Source organism: Dama dama, chromosome 27 (assembly GCF_033118175.1).
Source record: "Dama dama isolate Ldn47 chromosome 27, ASM3311817v1, whole genome shotgun sequence".
NCBI lineage: Eukaryota > Metazoa > Chordata > Mammalia > Artiodactyla > Cervidae > Dama > Dama dama.
Genome location: NC_083707.1, coordinates 34,925,896 through 34,944,708, shown reverse-complemented (window position 1 = coordinate 34,944,708; position 18,813 = coordinate 34,925,896). Strand labels below are relative to the sequence as shown.

Genomic DNA, 18,813 nt, shown 5'->3' with positions numbered 1-18,813 from the left:
CTCAACAAACCATTCTTGAATCATTAGAATAATTAGCTCAGAGCACATGTGGTAGTTGATTTGAGTCTTAGCTCCATATTGTTTAATGCAGTGTGGAGCCTCTAGGCTGAGTGTCAAAGACACTCAGTGAGTGCTGAGAACACAGGAGAGGCATTGTGTTTTGGTCTTTTGAGGAAGTGTTTTCCTGAGTGCCAAAGAGCACCAGCTCCTACAAAAACACAAGGCTCTAGAATGTTCTAGATTATGTGCATGTCTTGAGGGAAATAAACCACTTAGGCTTTTAATCTTATTGTTGACATAACTTAATGTAATAAGGAAGAGCCATATTTTAAAAATTAAGACAATTTTTAAAATTTACTATTACCAGATAGTTAGGGGGCCTCTCAGGTGACTCACTGGTAAAGAACCCATTTTACCAATGCAAGGGATGTGAGTTTGATCCCTGGGTCCGGAAGATCCCCTGGAGAAAGAAATGGCAACCCACTCAAGTATTCTTGCCTGGAGAATTCCATGGGCAGAAGAGCCTGGAGGGCTGTCCACAGGATCACAAAAGACTCAGACAGAACTGACTGAACAACAAAAGATAGTATGTACATAAGGCACATATATAAAAGCTGGCTTAAAACTCAACATTGAAAAAACAAATATCATGGCATCTGGTCCCATCACTTCATGGCAAATAGATGGGGAAACAATGGAAATAGTGACAGACTATTTTCTTGGGCTCTCAAATCACTGCAGATGGTGACTGCAGCCACAAAATTAAAAGACACTTGCTCCTTGGAAGAAAAGCTATGGCAAACCTAGATAGCATATTAAAAAGCAGAGACATTTCTTTGCCTGCAAAGGTCCATTTAGTCAAAGCTATGGTTTTTCCAGTAGTCATGTATGGATGTGAGAGTTGGACCATAAGGAAGGGTGAATGCCAAAGAATTGATGCTTTTGAACTGTGGTGTTAGAGAAGATTCATGAGAGTCCCTTGGACAGCAAGGAGATGAAACCAGTCAATCCTAAAGGAAATCAGCCCTGAATATTCTTTGGAAGGACTGATGCCAAAGCTGAAACTCCAATACTTTGTCACCTGATGTGAATGGCTGACTCAGAAAAGACCCTGATGCTGGGAAAGACTGAAGGCAGGAGAAGAAGGAGACGACAGAGGATGAAATGGCTGGATGGCATCGCCGACTCAATGGACATGAGTTTGAGCAAGCTTCGGGAGATGGTGAAGGACAGGGAAGACTGGTGTGCTGCAGTCCGTGGGATCACAAAGAGTCGGACACGACTGAGCAACTGAAAACAACAACATGAGGCACAGGATTACAAAATATGCAAATTATATATCATGGAAGGAAATTTCCCCATTGATGGGTCCCTTAGCCTCTCATTTTCCCTCCCCTGGGGGAACTGTTGTGCCAGGTCCACACAGAGCCTTTCAGAGACTCCCTGCATATTTGTGTCAAATTTCCCACTCAAATGGTTGCAAAATATATACACTATGTTGTCCCTTTTAAAGCTAACACTAGATCTTAGAGATGATAAATGATTCATGTGTATAGTGCTGTTACAGTTTTTAAATTTATATATTTACTTACTAAGCAATCACAGGTAATAAAACCTTTAAATAATATAAAAATATACAGAATAAAATGTGAAGGCCTCTTACCATTCCCCTCCCATGACTTTTTAAAAAAAAGTCTTCACATATACACACATGCATTTATAGATGCACATGCATGCTGAGTAATTTTTAAAACATAAATAGTTTATACTGTATATATTTTGTGTGACTTTTCTCATATATATGTTCATTTCTATAGATATCTTAATAAAGCTACCTTATGCTTTTAATTTCATTTTTTATTAATAAAAAAGTACTAACTTTTTGGAATAGATAATATATGTAAAATTAAAGAGATATGAACAAGGATCGAAGTGACAAAGAAGTCTCCATCTACCTCTGAGCCCAGCCATCTTTTTCTCCTTCCACACACAACCACTGTGACTGTTTATACTGTGTCATTCCAGAAAAGTCCATGTGTTTACAAACATATATTTAAAAATCTTTACACACACAGATAGTAGCGTGCTGTTCATAGTGTTAGTCTTCTTCACACAAAGTAGATTGTAGACATTTTCACATGCATATGTGTACAGATGTTTCATTCTTTTAAGAGCCACATGGTGTTGTACTCAATAGCAGAGATGTACTGCAATTTGTTTAACCTGGTCGTTAGTCATGTACCTGTACAGAGGGTACCTGTTGGGTAAATTCCTAGAATACAAGGCTGTTTGCTTCCCCTGCTCCTTCCCCTGCTCCTCTCCTTATCAGTCTTGTTCTCACTCACTCGCGTGTTTATTTACCAATTCTTTCAACCCCAAAGCCTGTGTTTTGCTGCCTATCACTTCAAGTTCTTGACTACTTTCCGAGCCAGCATTCTGTATTTACCCGTGATGTTATTTTGCAAACAGACATTTGTTCAGCAATAGTTAAAGGCCTTTGTCTGTATTCCCTGCTTTGTACTCCGACCACCTGTAAGCTCCCAATCAGCTGAGAGGACCTAAACTCTCCAGGGAAGAATGTACCCCAGTGTCTGAGTCCAGAGGCTTCAGGGGACCCTGCCTTCCCGTCCCACCCAACCCCCATCCTCTGGCCTCTCCCGTGAAAGAGTTTGCCAGTAGCTGGGAAGCCAGAGGATTATATTCCAAGTGCCAGGTGAGTAGGAGGTCTCATGCCAGCCAGCCGGTAGGTAAGTATTAGTCACGCTGGGGCACAAACATGTTTCTAAAGCCACATCTAGCCAGCTGTGGCCAGTGGTGTCCCAGGGCTGGCTGCCTACAGACACCTCTGGGCCACATTAAGAAAGAGTTCCCATTTGTTGCGGCAACAAAGCCAGCTGCTGGGAATTAGACGGTGGAGCTCAGGGGGTGAGGGGGTGGCCGCAGGGGCTGAGCGAGAGGCTGAGCCACGCCCTACACAAACAATTCCTTTAAGTCTCCTCCAGATGGGAGTTGGCACCGGGAAAGGAGGTGGGTCGGAGGAAAGGGAGGCAGCTCTCCAAACCCTCACCGTTTATTCAGTGAAAGAGGGAACCTTTGATTGATGGTCCTGATGATGGAGATAGGCGGCGTCCCTCAGTGGGAAAAGGTGGGGTGGCGATATCACAAGGGCCCTGCGTCTTTTCTCTTGCATGAGAGATGGAAGAGCATTTTCTAATAAGTTGGTTCCAGTGCTCACCTCAGAAAAAAACTAGCTCAGAAGTCCGATGCATTGTTTCTGCGCTATTTGGGCTTCAGATGGTAAAGGATCTGCCTGTAATGCAGGAGACCTAGGTTCAATCCCTGGGTAGGGAAGATCCCTTGGAGAAGGGAATGGCAACCCACTCCAGTATTCTTGCCTGGAGAATTCCATGGACAGAGGAGCCTGATGGGCTACTGTCCATGGGATCCCAAAGAGTCAGACACGACTAACACTTCTACACTTTCATTTCTCACTAAGACCCTGGACTTCCTGGTCAATGAGTTGATTTCTACCTACAGTCAAGGACTGCTTTACAAGTATTTCTTTCCTAAGTTTGGATGTGACTTTTACATTAAAATCTCAGAGTATCATCTTTATTTTTTGAATTTCTAGTCTTTAGGAAGTGAATAGTAATTCCCTCCAAAAAAGGTTATTTCCTTAGGATAGAAGGAAATGGATAAATATTTTCAAAGCACTTATCAAATAAAGGAAGACTTGTCCACTGCTCTTTTTTTTTTTCAATTGCCTCTGTAATTCCCTTCTGATCTTTTTTAAAAAAAACGAATTTACTTATTTGGCTGCGCAGGATCTTAACTGCAGCATTCAGAAACTGGTTCCCTGACCAGGGATTCAACCCGGGTCCCATGCATTGGGAGCGTGATGTTCATGGTTCTTAATCACTCACTCATTCACTGATTATTTGACTTAATAGGTCATTAAGTGAACATTTCTTTAGTGCTTATTATATGCCAGGCAAAACACTCTTTGTGTCTTCTCTTATTTCTGCTTATAATAATTCCTCTCGAATGGGGGCTCCATGTGGATACATCCTTTGCCCCTTGTTGGCTGTTTTGTCTTAAGTACCTAAAACTGTGTCTGCCACATCTAGATTTGTTGGAAAAAAAAAAAATAGGAGGAGGCAGGTAATATTATGGTGTCCCTTTACAGATAATGAAACTGAGCCTTAGATGGGTTAAAGAATTTCCTTAAGGATCCAGAACTCATACCAAGCAGAGCAGGGATTTAATTTCATGTGACTCCAAAGTCCTTAAGATGACCTCTGTTTTCTAAAGCACTTACAATTTAGGGAAGGAGACGTTATGTGTTCAAATAACTTTCATACAAAGCAGAGGAAATGAGTAGAAGTAGGAGCAAGGTGTTGTGGGATCATAAAGAAAGGACTTTTTTTCTTGTGTGTGTGGGGGAACCCAGGAGGGCCTCCAGGAGGAAGTGGTATTTGGATCTGGACCTTGAGGGATGAACTTCTATATTCGATCTCAGATGTTCGTTGCTGGCAAAACAAGTTTGGACTAAGCTGTGATTTAATGGGGGGAAAATGCAGGCCCACTTCAGATTGCTTATTTATATTAAGACTTCTTTAGTGCAAATTCCTACCTGAGACCCTTCTGTCCCTGGCTGTGATGGAATCTTGTCTCTGTGGGTTTGATGGAAAGCATGCTGTCGGTGTCGCTTTCTGAAAGGTATTCCTAAACTGCTCTGCATAGTTTTCTAAATCATGGGGCTTGTATCTCCTTTTCAGAAGTTACTATTTGGATTAAACATATTTGCTTGACTGATGACTGTAAAAATCCTCCTTTCTTACTAATAGTGGAAAACTGCTCTGACAGTGGACTTCCCCCCTCACTCCATCCTGCCCCATCCTTCGTAATTGGAAGGGGACAGTGAATACTCTTTGCTTTTGATCAAGACATGTCTCCTGGCAGGAGAACGGAAGGATGTGTAGGAGGGAATGTCTCCGATAGTAACAATAACAAGAGTAATGAGTAAAAGTTCTCAACAGGATCTTGGGCAACTAAGTTACCCAGGCGTTTATACATGTTTACAGTGTGAGTGTTTTTTTCTCCAGCTAACAATGGTTCCCAAATGTCTTCCTTCCCTGGGCCCCCTCCCAAGCTTGTGAATGGTCCTGTTTGAACTATAGAGAAGCAGCTTTCAAAACCAGACTGTTTTTTTGGTTCCTGCTTGTTTTTGGCATAAAGCTGAGCAGGGCGCCCACTGGCCTTTGGTCATGGAGGGCAATGCACTCAGGGAGCCTGGGTCCTGGCTCCAGGGCTGAGAGCATCACGTGCCTTTATTTGAGCCGCTGGCGACTCTTCAGCCAGTGCTACTGCTTGTCCAATGAGAAAACTTTTCCTTCATTTCCCTCCCCTCTCAGCTCTAAGATAATTAGAGTTGTGATCCTTCTGTATAAGAAACAAAATGTGACTTGAGCAACAATGAGCTGACTTCCTACATACCCCCCTGTGCCACATCTTGGGTGACTTCAGAGGAAACAAGGTTTCCTCCTGCCTGGCTCCGCTGGACAGAGCCTCGACCTCCAGCTCGGGTCAGCCCAGGCTGAGCTGCGAGGCCGCAGGAAATTTCTCTCATCCTCTCTCATCCTCCGCACCCCCTTCACATCCTGGTAACAGGAGGATGAGCAGGAAGCAGAGAGTGTCAGGGCAAAGTCTTTCAAGCTCACAGTGGGTTCAGCAGCGAGGGGGCCTCTAGGAAAACAATACAGAACTTTCCGAATGGTCCTGCTAATGGCTCTCTACAAAGCCTTTACACGGTTGTGCTAGAAACTGTGAGTCACCAAGACACTGGGTTGTTTATTTATTTCATTTTGCTAAAAAAAAAAAAAAAGAAAGAAAAGTGAAGTTTGAATGTTGCTCTCAGCTACTCTTTCTGGTTGCTTGGGAGAACTTTGTGGCGGGTGGGACAGGCCACTACGAGGCCTCTTGTAGGAGGGACAGCCCATGGCAGCCCCTCTGCTCAGGGTGAGATATGGGTCAGCTCACAATGATGCTTTAAATTTGGGAAAATGCTGGGACTTACCTGGTGGTCCAGTGGTTAAGACTCTGCACTCCCAGTGCAGGGGGCCCAGGGTTGATCTCTGTTCAGGGAACTGGATCCCACATACTGCAACTGAAGATCCCACATGCCGAAAGTGAGACCCAGTACAGTCAAACAAAGAAATATATTTTTTAAGTTGGGAAAATGTTCTTGCATACAGGTGCCAGCAGCTGGCTTGTTCTGAACCTTTGGATAGCCCATCACTTTCCCAGATGACAGTGTCTGGTTTGTAGCATGAAGGGGCTGGAATTTTTAAGTTATGAGGTTCTCTGAGTCAATGAGACCCACACAGAGATCCTCTGGACCTCCTGGGAGCAATGAACCTCAGGTGCCCCTCAAGTCCCCTTTCTGGGGGCACGTCCTTCCCTTCCTGTTGGGAGTTGGCCTTGGAAGACTCCACTCCCTTGGTGTAAGACACGGTCTGGCATTTGAAATTTCATACGGTGGTTTTCCAGGGTCTTTATTTTTTGTTTTTTTTTAATTTATTTTTATTTCTGGCTGTGCTGGGTCTTTGTTGCTCCTTGTGGCTTTCTCTAGTTGTGGTGAAGGGGGGCTACTCTTCCATGTGGCTCATGGGCTTCTCATTGTGATAGTTTCTCTAGTTGCAGCTCATGGGCTCTAGGGTGCCCGGGCTTCAGTAGTCATGGCATGTGAGCTCAGTACTTGTGGCTCCCGGGCTGTAGGGCACAGGCCCAGTAGTTGTGGTTCACAGGCTTAGTTGCTCTGTGGCATGTGGGATCTTCCTAGACCAGGGATTCAACTCGTGTCCCCTACATTGACAGGTGGATTCTTAACTGCTGGACCACAATGGAAGTCCTAGAGTCTTTATTTTTTAAAAATGAAAGTGATTAAAAAAATTTTTTTAAGTGTAGGTTTACAAGCCACGTTCAAACATGGCACCTACTCATAAAACCTTTGCTTTTTCACCAACTTCCCTTATTTAAGCACTCTTGTCCTTATTACTGTTACTCCACTTACTGAACAAAGCCAAGATGGAAAGTAACCCAGAATGCTTCTCCCTGGCCTCTGCCCACTGTCCATCCCTTTTCTTCTTTAGCTGTTATGGGAGTGATAGGAAAAGGGAGGTGTGCTTTTTAGGAGGTTGGCATTTACCAAAAATAACATTTTCCCTGACTCATTTCCAGATACTGCCCATTCATTACTTTGGAATGTAAATATATTTGAAAAGCAGACCTGTCCTAAGGCACTCCCCATCTCCCACGATTAGAGACCTCAGGGCATCATCCCTTTGACTCCTGGGAGACTGGCATTCAGAAGCTCCAGGCAAGATGCAGAAACCAACTCCTTCTGATTCCAAGCTTAAGGCAATGGTACAGGGCAGAGTTACTTCTACACAGGGCCACTCTAAATTGAGAAAATACAGGACATGACAGAGAGACATGATCAAACTGGAACCGAAAGGAATCTTTTGGGAGTTATCTTTCTCATTTGCTAGTGAAGCCCTTTATTCCTTGTTCTATGTGAGATGATTTGTGACAACCGTCTGGCACAAAACGAATCCTCAGTTAATGTGAGCATCCTTCCCTGTTCCCACTGCTTTTCATTTCCCATGAATGGGTGGGTGTAGCTGCTCAGGGCTGCCATCCTAAAAGGCCAAGGAGCAGGGGTGGGGTGGCGGGTGGAGGAAGGAGATCAGGAGACCTGTATCTGCTGGTGGAGAGCCCTCCTCTCCAGAATAAAATTGTGCAAATGAAATGGTGAGGTCTTAGCGGATGCCTAGCGCAGCCTTCAAGGAAGAAGGGGCAGCCTGAGTGATGTGTTTCAAGGGAAGCAGACTTCAGTGGACATGAATTTGGGCAAACTCCACGAGATAGTGAAGGACAGGGAAGACTGGTATGCTGCAGTTCATGGGATCGCAAAGAATTGGGCACGACCTAGTGACTGAACACACACATACAGTCCAGTACAAAGTAAAATCTTTTTAAGAAGTACCCAAAATAAAAAGGGGGAGCTTTGAAAAAACCACAGAAGAGTTAGCTGTGGTAACTACCTAACGGAGGAGGGTGAGAGATAGGCCAGCCCTGGTAGTCTTGGCTTTCCTACACACCACCCCATCTTGGGCTTACCTTCCTGTCCTTGTGCGTTCAGGTCTCCTTCCATTGCTGTTCAGTCGCTCAGTCATGTCCAACTCTTTTTGACCCCATGGACTGCAGCATGCCGACCTTCCCTGTCCTGCATCAAGCCGACCTTCCCTGTCATGCATCAACTCCTGGAGTTTGCTCAGATTCATGTCCATTGAGTGGGTGATGCCATCCAATCATCTCCTCCTCTGTCACCCTTTTTTCCTTTTGCTTCCATTGCTGCCTTGTATTTAGACTGAGGCCCAGCTGCAGGGGCAGGTTGCTTTTGAGAGGTGTGCACCTTTCCACCTTTACTGCTTTTCTGCTGTTCTCATGGTTTATTACATCAGCTGCTTTCTAAATCTGATGAATTTCTCTATCTATGGGAGTTTCTTCTCTTTCTTTTTCTTGGCGGCAGCTGCACAGCCTGTGGGATTTTAGTTCCCTGACCAGGGACTGAACCTGAGCCCTCAGCAGTTAGAACATGGAGTCCCAACTTCTGGACCACCAGGGAACTCCCTCTCTCTGTATTAAGGGAGATTACACTCTGCTCAGGTCCCCAGATCTCTGAGGAGCCCTCTCTTTGGCAGTGTGGCTGGTAACTATCCTGGCAGGAGCCACATGATTGACCCTGGCATTTCAACCTCCCTGGCCTCCCTTGGGTTCAACCTGGATGCTGCCTCCTGGCCTCCTCCACTGACTTTGGAGGCAATGATTTCTCTGGTAGCCTCTGTATAGTCTCAGGAAAAGGCTGCTCATCCTACCTTATGGTTTTGAATGTGAAGTAGCTGCTTCCAAGAAAAATGTGATCAGAATATGTTCTGTCTTCTGGATCAGAACACAGATTTGTTGAGAACCAACCCCGAAGCAGGCACTCTACTAGGCTCCCAGGGTCCAGAGAAGAAAGACAGTCCTTGCTTCGATGAGCTTTCAGTCTTGGGGGTAGACACAAACATGTCATTTCAAGACAACTTGGTGAATTGAGGGGTGAAGCAGGGGAATTCCCCTGAAAGTCCCTCAGACCATTTGGCTCAGACAAACCTGATGCTTGAGTCCAGCCTGTTTGGCTCCTTTTCTGAGTGGACGGTGCCCAGACAGACAGAACTGAATGTCCAGGGTCAGATGCAAGCAGAGCCCTGAGGAGAGACACTTAGCTGAGCCCTGGGAAGTAGAAGGGGAGATGCCTCAGAATCTGGGTTTCTTATGGATGACTTCAAAGAGGAGGCCGAGTTGGTGAAGGAGGAGAAAAAGGGTATACCTCGCAGAGGCATCCGCTGAGGAGAATGAGAGCAAGTGTTAAAAGGCAAGGTGTGTTCCTGCGTCCCCGGACGGCCAAGTCCATGGGGGTGGGGAGGTCAAGGGGGCAAAGGGTCCTCATAATGATGGGTGAGCTTGAGAGAGACCTGGTCAGGTTTTTCAAAAAGTATATCCAGTGGCTGAGAGGAAGATGGAATTGAGGGAGGTGAGGCTGGAGAAAGAAGTTTCATTAGGGATTTCATGGAACTGAGGGATTCAGGATACAGACAACCCCCGGCTCTTATGGGATTTCCCTTGTTTCCCTCTTTCTCCCATTTCCCTCTTCATTCCCAGCTTTGAGGGGAGTGACTGAAGGGCCATCCTCTTCCTCCTCCTTCCCCCTCCTTTTTTTTTTTTTTTTTTACTTTGAAACAATTTTAAACTCACAAGATGGCTTTCTTGGTAGCTCAGCTGGTAAAGAATCCTCTTGCAGTGTGGGAGACCTGGGTTCAATCCCTGGGTTGGGAAGATCCCCTGGAGAAGGGAACGGCAACCCACTCTAGTATTCTGGCCTGGAGAATTCCATGGGCTGTATAGAGCTGTATAGAACATGGGGGTCGCAGAGTCTGACACAACTGAGCGACTTTCACTTAAACTCATAAGAAGTAGCAATACGTAGCACAGAGTCCTCTATAACCTTCATCCAGCTCCCCACAATGGTATCATCATAAATTCAGGAACATATCAAAATCAGGAAACTGACATTGGTACAAAACTGTTAAGTGGGCTGCAGGTTTTATTTAGTTTTCATTGGCTTTTGCATAGTGTGTGTGTGTGTGTGTGTGTGTGTGTGTAGTTCTGTGCAATCTTATCTCACAAGCATATTCAGATGACCACCACTCTAATCAAGACCAACCCCACCAGGGACCTTCTTCGGCTCCCCCTTTCAGGTTACACCCTCCCCCAACCCCCCTCCCCCACCCCATCTCAAAGGCCATTCTAATGAGCTAAGAAAAGCATTCAAACTGTTGCTGACTCAGAAAGGGAAAAAAAGACCCTTCTTGGCACATGTAAGTCCTTTGAGTTTTTCTTCCTTACTCTGAATAGGTCACGTCTACCTCCCTGGAGAGCATGGGTGTGGGGGGAGACCCCGTACTTTGGGCCAGAAGCAGGATTGTTTTTATCCCCCTGTTTTATCAGAGGCCTGCCAGGTCCTGAGGCTGAGGACACAGGCTCTTCTTTCTTTCTTTGTTTTTTATATTTTGGGGCTCTCCTTGGCAAACTCTGGGAGATAGTGAGGGACAGGAGGGCGGTCTGGGGTGCTACAGTCTGTGGGGTCGCAGAGAGTCGGACATGACTGGGCAACTGAACAACAATTTAGCTCTAAAGTACCTCTTTTATGAGATTTCTTAAGTCCTCAGTAGAGGACAGAATCCAGGCTTAGTCAGAAGTGGATAGGGTGATTTTAAACTTATAATAAGCATGCACAAGAAATAAATATGTGCCTAATACATGTTCATTTTGTAAACTTTAAATATTGTTCTGTAGAAAGGTCCATTTTTTCCCAAATGATGAATGGTTAATTCAATAATGGCCTCTCATCCTCATTCTAGAGTGTTTTTGAAGTTCATAAGTATCATTTTTATGCAGACTGACCTCATCACAGGTGCATTTCGGAGATTTACATACAAAGCATGTATTTCAATATCCACTAGCAGGAGTAGTGAAACAACATGATTCTAATTTTGGAGATGTCATATAATAACAGCTTAGATTCAAGAGAGTCTTTTGGTATCATCTGGTATAACTTTTTAATTTATTTTAGGAATTGCCTCTCTAAAGCACTGATCTTCATGGATGTACAGGCATAGGAGCCCACTGGTTTACATGCAGCTGCCCCCTCTGTGTTAGCTTGAATTGTTGGTGCATTTTCCATTTTTTTTGTTTGTTTGTTTTTGATTCAAAATCTATCTTGTGCACTTCATTTATTTGTTATAACTTGTCTTTTCAAACTTTTCCACACACTGTCTTGTTGGATTTGAAAGCAGTTTTCTGTTTCCGTGAAACCTTCTTCTAGTATAAACACCTTCACTTCCTTTCACTGGTCCTCACAGGCCCGTTTCCCATACTCTGGGCCATCCCGTCATCACTTCCTCAGGAAGTGCCCTCGTTTACCCATGTCACTATTAAACTGTGGCATCCACATTTTGTCTGTTAGCACACAAAGGAAAGCAGCAGCACAGTTTGAGGGACCAAACTATGTAAACCACATGTAGGATATTAAATACTTTCAACAGTATTCTGCTTTAGTGATGTAAGTCTCTGTCTTTAATTCTCCCTAAATACCTTGTAAGAAAATTAGTCAAATGAGCACTTCCCCCACAGAGTAAGCACTTAAGGTTCGCTTTCATTATTATTACTAATCTAAAACAATGAACATGATATATTTTAAAAACAGCAAAAAGACCCCCCCAAAACAAAATCTGTAAATAACCACAAAGTCACACATCAAAAGGCATGAATATAGGGAAAAGTGAATAACCTAGAACAATAAGGCAGCTTTCCACACCTTTTTTTTTCTATTGAAATATAATTGGGGAATTCCCTGGCGGTCCAGTGGTTAGGACTCCACACTTTCACTGCTGGAGCCCAGGTTTGACCCCTGGTCAGGGAACTAGGTCTGGCAAGCTGGGTGGATTGCCTGAAAAAAAAAAAAAATGTAACCGACATATAGCTGTGTAAATTTAAGGTGTACAATGTGTTGAAAGTGAAAGTGGCTCAGTCCTGTCCGACTGTATGTGACCCATGAACTGTAGCCCACCAAGCTCCTCTATTCATAGGATTCTCCAGGCAAGAATACTGAAGTGAATTGCCATTCCCTTCTCCGGGGGATCTTCCTGACCCAGGGGTTGAACCCTGGTTTCCTGCATTACAGGCAGATTCTTTACCTCTGAGCAACCAGGGAAGCCCCATAAAATGTGCTACTTTGATACATTCGTGTGCTGAAATATGAGTGCCACTGTAATGAAAATTAGCACCTCTCTCGTGTTACATAATTGTCATTTCTTTTCAGTGGCTGGAATAATTAAGTTCTAGTCTCAGAAAATTTGCTGGTATTGCCTGTATTCACCATGCTTTGCGTTAGATCTCTAGGACTTATTTACTACTGCTTGCAAGTTTTTTCCCTTAAACAACATCTATCTTGTCTCCACACCTCCATCCTGTGGGTGACTATCATTTACTCTCAGATTTTAACAAGTTTAGCTTTTTTAAGATTCCACATATAAGTGAGATCATACAGTACGTGTTGTTCTCTGCCTGACTTCTCTCCCTTCCATAGCTCAGTTCCTAGAGCAGAGGCCGGGGGCTCCAGTCAGCCTTCCTGACTCTGTAAGGATTCTTTCCTTTCTCAGAGAATAATGGTAAGAATCAATTCATTATTGACATGGTGAGCAACAATCTTATTTCCTTCCATTCCTGAGATAAAGCTTAATCGAGCTGTGTGTTTTTTTTTTTTTGGACAAAGAGGAGTAAAGCTCTATCTCTGGGTTTTAGAAATACTTTTTAGGTAGTAACACAAATGTTTTTTTGTTTTATTAAGTAATTCTAGATATCAGAAATCATCATTCGAGGTCAGAAGAAAAAGAAAAAAAAAAAGGCTTGGGACTTGTCTGGTGGCTCACTGGCTAGGACTCCATGCTGCCAAAGCAGGGGGCCCGGGTTCGATCCCTGGTCAGAGAACTACTGAGTTGGCCAAAAAGTTTGTGCGGACTTTTCCATAAGTGAAAAAAAGCTGCACGAACTTTTAGGCCAACCCAACAGATACCATGTGCTGCAACTGAGTGCACATGCTGCAATTAAGACCTGATGCAGCCATATTAAAAAAAAAAAAAGCATATGAAAGAATGATGGTCCCCTAACTTAAAATCATTCTGACATCTCCTTGCTCTAAAGTTCAGAATCTTTAGGCATAGTTCAAAAGGCCTTGTACAATCTGGTCCTGTGTCTGTTATAGCTCTGTTCATGCACCTACCCTTAGATCAGGAATACCAGCTCACCTTTCACTGGTCTCCAACACACCTTAGAGCCTTCACACAGGCCTCCCTTTTCTCAGATCTCAACTGAGATCAGTCCTCAAGGAGACATTGCCAACCTCCCTTTAACCAACCCCTTCCTCCCCCTCCTGCCTCCCACCAGCTAGGGTGACCTTGTTATATAATCCTCAAGGAGTCCTATACTTTTTCTTTAAGTTCACTTACTTATTGATAAAACATATTCACATTTATTTATATGATTGCTAATATTCAGAACTTTATATTTTATTATTTTAACTTGTGGATATTTGTGTTATATCCCCAGCATCATGTGTGGATTATATCAACTCACTACAGACTCGTGAATGAACCATGAGGGACTTCCCTGGACGTTCTGGGGTTAAAACTCCATGCTTCCACTGCAGGGGTAAGGATTCGATCTCTGGTGGGGGAACCAAGATCCGCATCATGGCCAAAATAATAAAGAAGAAACACAAGCCTTCTAACCCCTCATGGGCTGACTCCTGTCTCCTCTCAGACCTCACCACTGTCCCCCTCACTCACTCTGCTTGATCCTCACTAACCTGCAGTCCTGAGGAAGTCTAAAACCGAGCAAGGAGAATTCCACTAGATCTTAAGGCTCATGAGTTTCCCTCTTTGGTTCAATGCTCTGCCTTCTGGCCACACACATGGCTCTAGGCAGGGGTACCTGACTCCACTAGGTGGGGGTCTTCCCCTTCCCCAGGTGACCCTGCCCCCGGGGGCTTTGGGTGGTGGCAGCTTGACCTGTTGAAACCACAGTGGTGGCCTCACCCTCCAAAACCAAGATGGAGGCAGCCTAATGATCTCTGAATCACCTCTGGGTCATTCTTTTCTTTTCTTGAAGAAAAGCGTACATTTGCAGCCGGGTGGTACAGTCCTGTGGGATCCACAAGGTCCAACAGCCTTCCTTCATTTCATCTTTGTTTCTCAATGCCTGGTCTTGGCAGTATTTCTGCTGGTATAATCCCATCTCTGTCTCTTCCTGACTCCCTCTGAGGCTGTGGATTAAATTTTCATATCCATACTAATCTTCTTATCAAATGGTGAGTGTTTCAGCCACACCCTTGGTGTTTTCTTTAGAATATGTTCTCACTTTTTGATGCAAACCTTTTTTTTTTTTTTTTGGCAAGGGGGATTTTTTTTAAATTAATTTATTTTAATTGGAGGATAATTACTTTGCAATATTGTGATGGTTTTTGCCATATATCAACAAGAATCAGCCATAGGTACACATGTGTCTCTTCCATCCTGAACCCCTCTCCCACCTCCCTCCCCACCCGATCCCTCTGGGATGTCCCAGAGCACCAGTTTTGGGTGTCCTGATTCATGCATCGAACTCACACTGGTTATCTATTTTACATATGGTAATGTATATGTTTCGATGCTATTCTCTCAATTCATCCCACCCTCTTCGTTTCCAACTGAGTCCAAAAGTCTGTTCTTTATGTCTGTGTCTCCTTTTGTAGGATCTTAGACACCCAACCAGGGATGGAACCCTTGCTCCCTACATTAGAAGCACAGAGTATTAACCACTGGACTGCCAGGGAAGTCCCAAGAACATGTTCTTCTCATTTTTTGCAACATGAAAAGCTGAGAATTTTCCAAATCTTCATGCTCTGGTTCTTCTTGGCTTAATCTTTCCTCACTTTCTCTCTCTCTCTTCTTGCATTTTATTATAAGTGGTAAGGGGAAACCAGCACCAAGCCTTCTAAACTTTGCTTAGAAATCACCTCAGCTACATATCCAGTTCTATCACTCCCAAGTTCTAGCTTCTGCAAAACGCTAAAACACGATTCAGCTGAGTGGATGGCCTTTCCTCCAGTTCCAAAAACATGCTCCTCCTTTCCACCTGAGACCTCACCAGGGTGGCTAAAGCCATGTCCACATTTTTACCAGCATTCTTCCTCTTTCTCTGGGAAGATGGAGACTATCTCTCCAGGGTTCCTGTTTTCTTTCTGGTCCATTGTCAACTTTGCTTTTGACATCCATCTTTCTACCAGGAGTCCCTTCATAGAAATGAAGGCTTGCTCTCCCATGCACCTGAGAACTCTTCCGGGCTCTACTTATGCCCCGGTCCCAAAGCCTCTGCTCATATTTAGGTATTTGTTTCAGCAGCATTCCCATGCCACCTCCCACCCCAGCCATGGTACCCAAATCAAGTCTGCTTGGGCCGTTGTCACAAAATACCACCAACTGGGTGGCTTAGACAACAGAAATGTATTTCCTCATGATTCTGGCCTCTGAAAAGTCCAAGATCAGGTTTCTGGCAGGATTCAGTTTCTGGTGAAAGGTCTCTTTCTGATTCGCAAACAGCTGCGCTGTGTGCTGTGCTTAGTCGCTCAGTTGTGGCTGACTCTTTGCGACCCCATGGACTCTAGCCTGCCAGGCTCCTCTATCCATGGAATTCTCCAGGCAAGAATACTGTAGTGGGTTGCCTTTCCCTTCTCCAGGGGATCTTCCCAAACCAGGGATCTAACCCAGGTCTCCTGCATTGCAGGCAGATTCTTTACCGTCTGAGCCACCAGGGAAGTCCAAGAATACTGGAGTGGGTAGCCGATCCCTTCTCCAGGGGAGCTTCCTGACCCAGGAATCAAACTGAGGTCTCCTGCATTGCAAGCAAATTCTTTACCAGCTGAGCTACCTGGAAAGCCCCTGCAGATGGCCGCTCCCCGTTTTATTATCCTCAGTAGTACTGAGCACTGACCAGTGTTCCTTATGCTTCACTTGCTTGTCTTCCTGCTCTGAGATAGGAAGCACCAGGAGGGGCAGAGCCCTGCATCCAAGTGGTTCACTGATACATCTTCAGTGCTTAGAGCCAGCCTGGCACATGGCAACTGCCACATGGGTATCTGTCAAAGCGAAGGAATAAGTTGCTGCTCATTGTGTGTGTGTGTGAGTGTAATGAAATAAAGAATGTTATTTAATATTTACTTTGTTCTTACCGATGAGGAAAGAAAACCTTGTCACAATGGCTTAAAATTAAAGGTTTCTCGTCTCGCCCCCATTCTCTCAGTCTTCTTCCTCCCCCTTCATGATTTTAAATGTTCCTGTTCATTTTTATTTCTTGACGCCTAACAGACATTTCTTCTGAGTATGTGTTTGGTTTTATGTCCCTGAGATGCTCCTCTTGAGAAAACCCATATTCCTGTTTTTCTCATCATATGCCTTAAAATGGAACTGAGTAAGGGGGCGTGTCCTAGCACAAGTAGCATCCAAATCGGGGGAAACTTTCCCTCTGCAGGTGGCAGATAATGTTGCTGAGGTGAGAATCCTTTCAGCTGTAGACAATTGGTTAAAATGAAATAATAAGAAAATAGAAAGATAATGCATCATGCAGCAGCTTCTGTAGTCAGAACCACTGTGGGTTTGAGGCTCAGGGCCAAGTGCCAGCGAAGCCAGCCTCAGCCGCAGCTCGTGGGCAGAGTCTCAGGCCAGGCCCGCCCGCACCTCCTCCCTCCCACACTCTGCATGTGGATGGTGACAGCCACACAGGCTCCAGGCTCTGGCAGTTCCAGGTGGGAGAGTCTGTTTGCACAGGTGCGCCCCGCAGCCTGGAGTTACAGTTTGGCTCGTACTGTGTCCCTGAATAGAAAAGCAATTTTTTTCGTAATGAATAAGAATCTCCCTTCAAACTACAGAAGCAGGTCATAGAGCATTTGACATTTTTGGACCCAGGGATGAACTGTCTTCCATTGTCATAGGGAAAGTTGCTTTCTGCTCCAGACAGAAATGGATGATGATAATTCGTTGAGTTTATTGTGCAGTTTGAAGTCCTTAGGGATTGAAAAATAAAACAACAATATTTGTTTCTTCATTCCCAAACTGTCTTTTATTTATCTATCTATTCGGCTGCATCGGGTCTTAGTTAGGACACGCAGGATCTTCGTTGCACAGATACTCTAGTTTTGGTGGTCAGGCTCAGTATTGGAGCCTCAGGCTTAGTTGCTCTGAGGTATGTGGGATCTTAGTTCCTTGACCAGGGATCGAACCCATGTCCCCTGCATTGCAAAGCAGATTCTTAACTACTAAACCACCAGGGAAGTCCCATCTCAAGCTTACTTTCAGACAAAAAAAGAAAGCAAGAAAGTGAAATCGCTCAGTTGTGTCCTACTCTTTTCAACCCCATAGACTGTAGCCCCCAGGCTCCTCGGTCCATGGGATTCTCCAGGCAAGAATACTGGAGTGGGTTGCCATGCCCTCCTCCAGGGGATCTCCCTGACCCAGGGATTGAACTCGGGTCTCCCACATTGCAGGCAGATTCTTTATTGTCTGAGCCATCAGGGAAGCCCTTACTTTCAGAAGAGGTCCCCAAATCACAGGTGTTCCTTGTCTTTTGATAGTTAAAAAGGATCTGAGTAAATGATCTTATCTATATTGCCAGTTCAGATTCTGTCTTTGTTTAATTGTACATTTGCATTACTATTAATATTGTTTATTATTTTAAAATCTGCATCAGTCACAGAATCTTTAGTCTCCAGTCTTGAAGAGTTGATGCATGAAGTGATTTCTGAATGCTGGTACTCTGGCTTCATCAACACATAAACGCAGCAGTATGTGATAGTTCGAGGAGAATACTTCTGGAGTCAGGGTGGCAGTCTAACTTTTAAAATGTATGTTACCAGCACTTACATGTCACTTTCGATGTGCCCCTGGACTGTAGCCTGCCAGGCTCCTCTGGCCACAGAGTTCTCCAGGCAAGACTCCTGTAGTGGGTTGCCATTCCCTTCTCCAGGGGATCTTCCGGATCCAAAGATTGAACCTGGGTCTCTTGCATTGCATTGCAGGCAGATTCTTTACCATTTGAACCAACAGAGAAGCCCCTTTGATGTGCCAGACCTTTTAAAAAGGTTTAAACTGTCAAAATTCATTTAGTCCCTGTGACAATTCTGCACATTGGATATTAACGTTGACTTCCTTCTGCAGAGGTGGGGTGGTTTGCGTATTGTCCTCTTCGCAGGTGAGAGAATTAGGATCCAAATCCAGGCAGCCCGAGCCTTGAGTTTGCTCTTCCCTACTTTTGACTTGTGGTTGGTGGTCTTGGGTCACTTACAGGGGGAGCTCAGGTTGGACACTGTGGGCTTGGCCAGTTACCCATCTTCTGACATCACCTGTCACAGGCCTGAGGGAAAGGGAGCCGCTTTCCTTGGCTGGGGCTCAGTCTCACTGTTGGCTCTTTCAGGTCTCTTGGGAGTTTTGAGAGTTCCAGGGTTTCGGTGCCTCCTCCCACACAGCAAGTATGTCAACCTGAATGCCTGCGCTCTTGCTGGGATGTTTTCGAATATCCCTCCTTGAGATCCAAGGCGAAACTCCTACCTTTCACCTGGTT

General features: G+C 44.7%; 1 long non-coding RNA gene across 1 annotated transcript; it reads left to right on the top strand.

The window, feature by feature from the left end:
- The first annotated feature begins 10,390 nt into the window (after nt 1–10,390).
- Nucleotides 10,391–16,431, top strand: LOC133047731 (uncharacterized). The gene is made up of 3 exons (XR_009690826.1): nt 10,391–10,481; nt 13,771–13,872; nt 15,985–16,431. It is a non-coding gene; the product is annotated as an uncharacterized LOC133047731 (long non-coding RNA).
- Nucleotides 16,432–18,813: the final 2,382 nt, after the last annotated feature.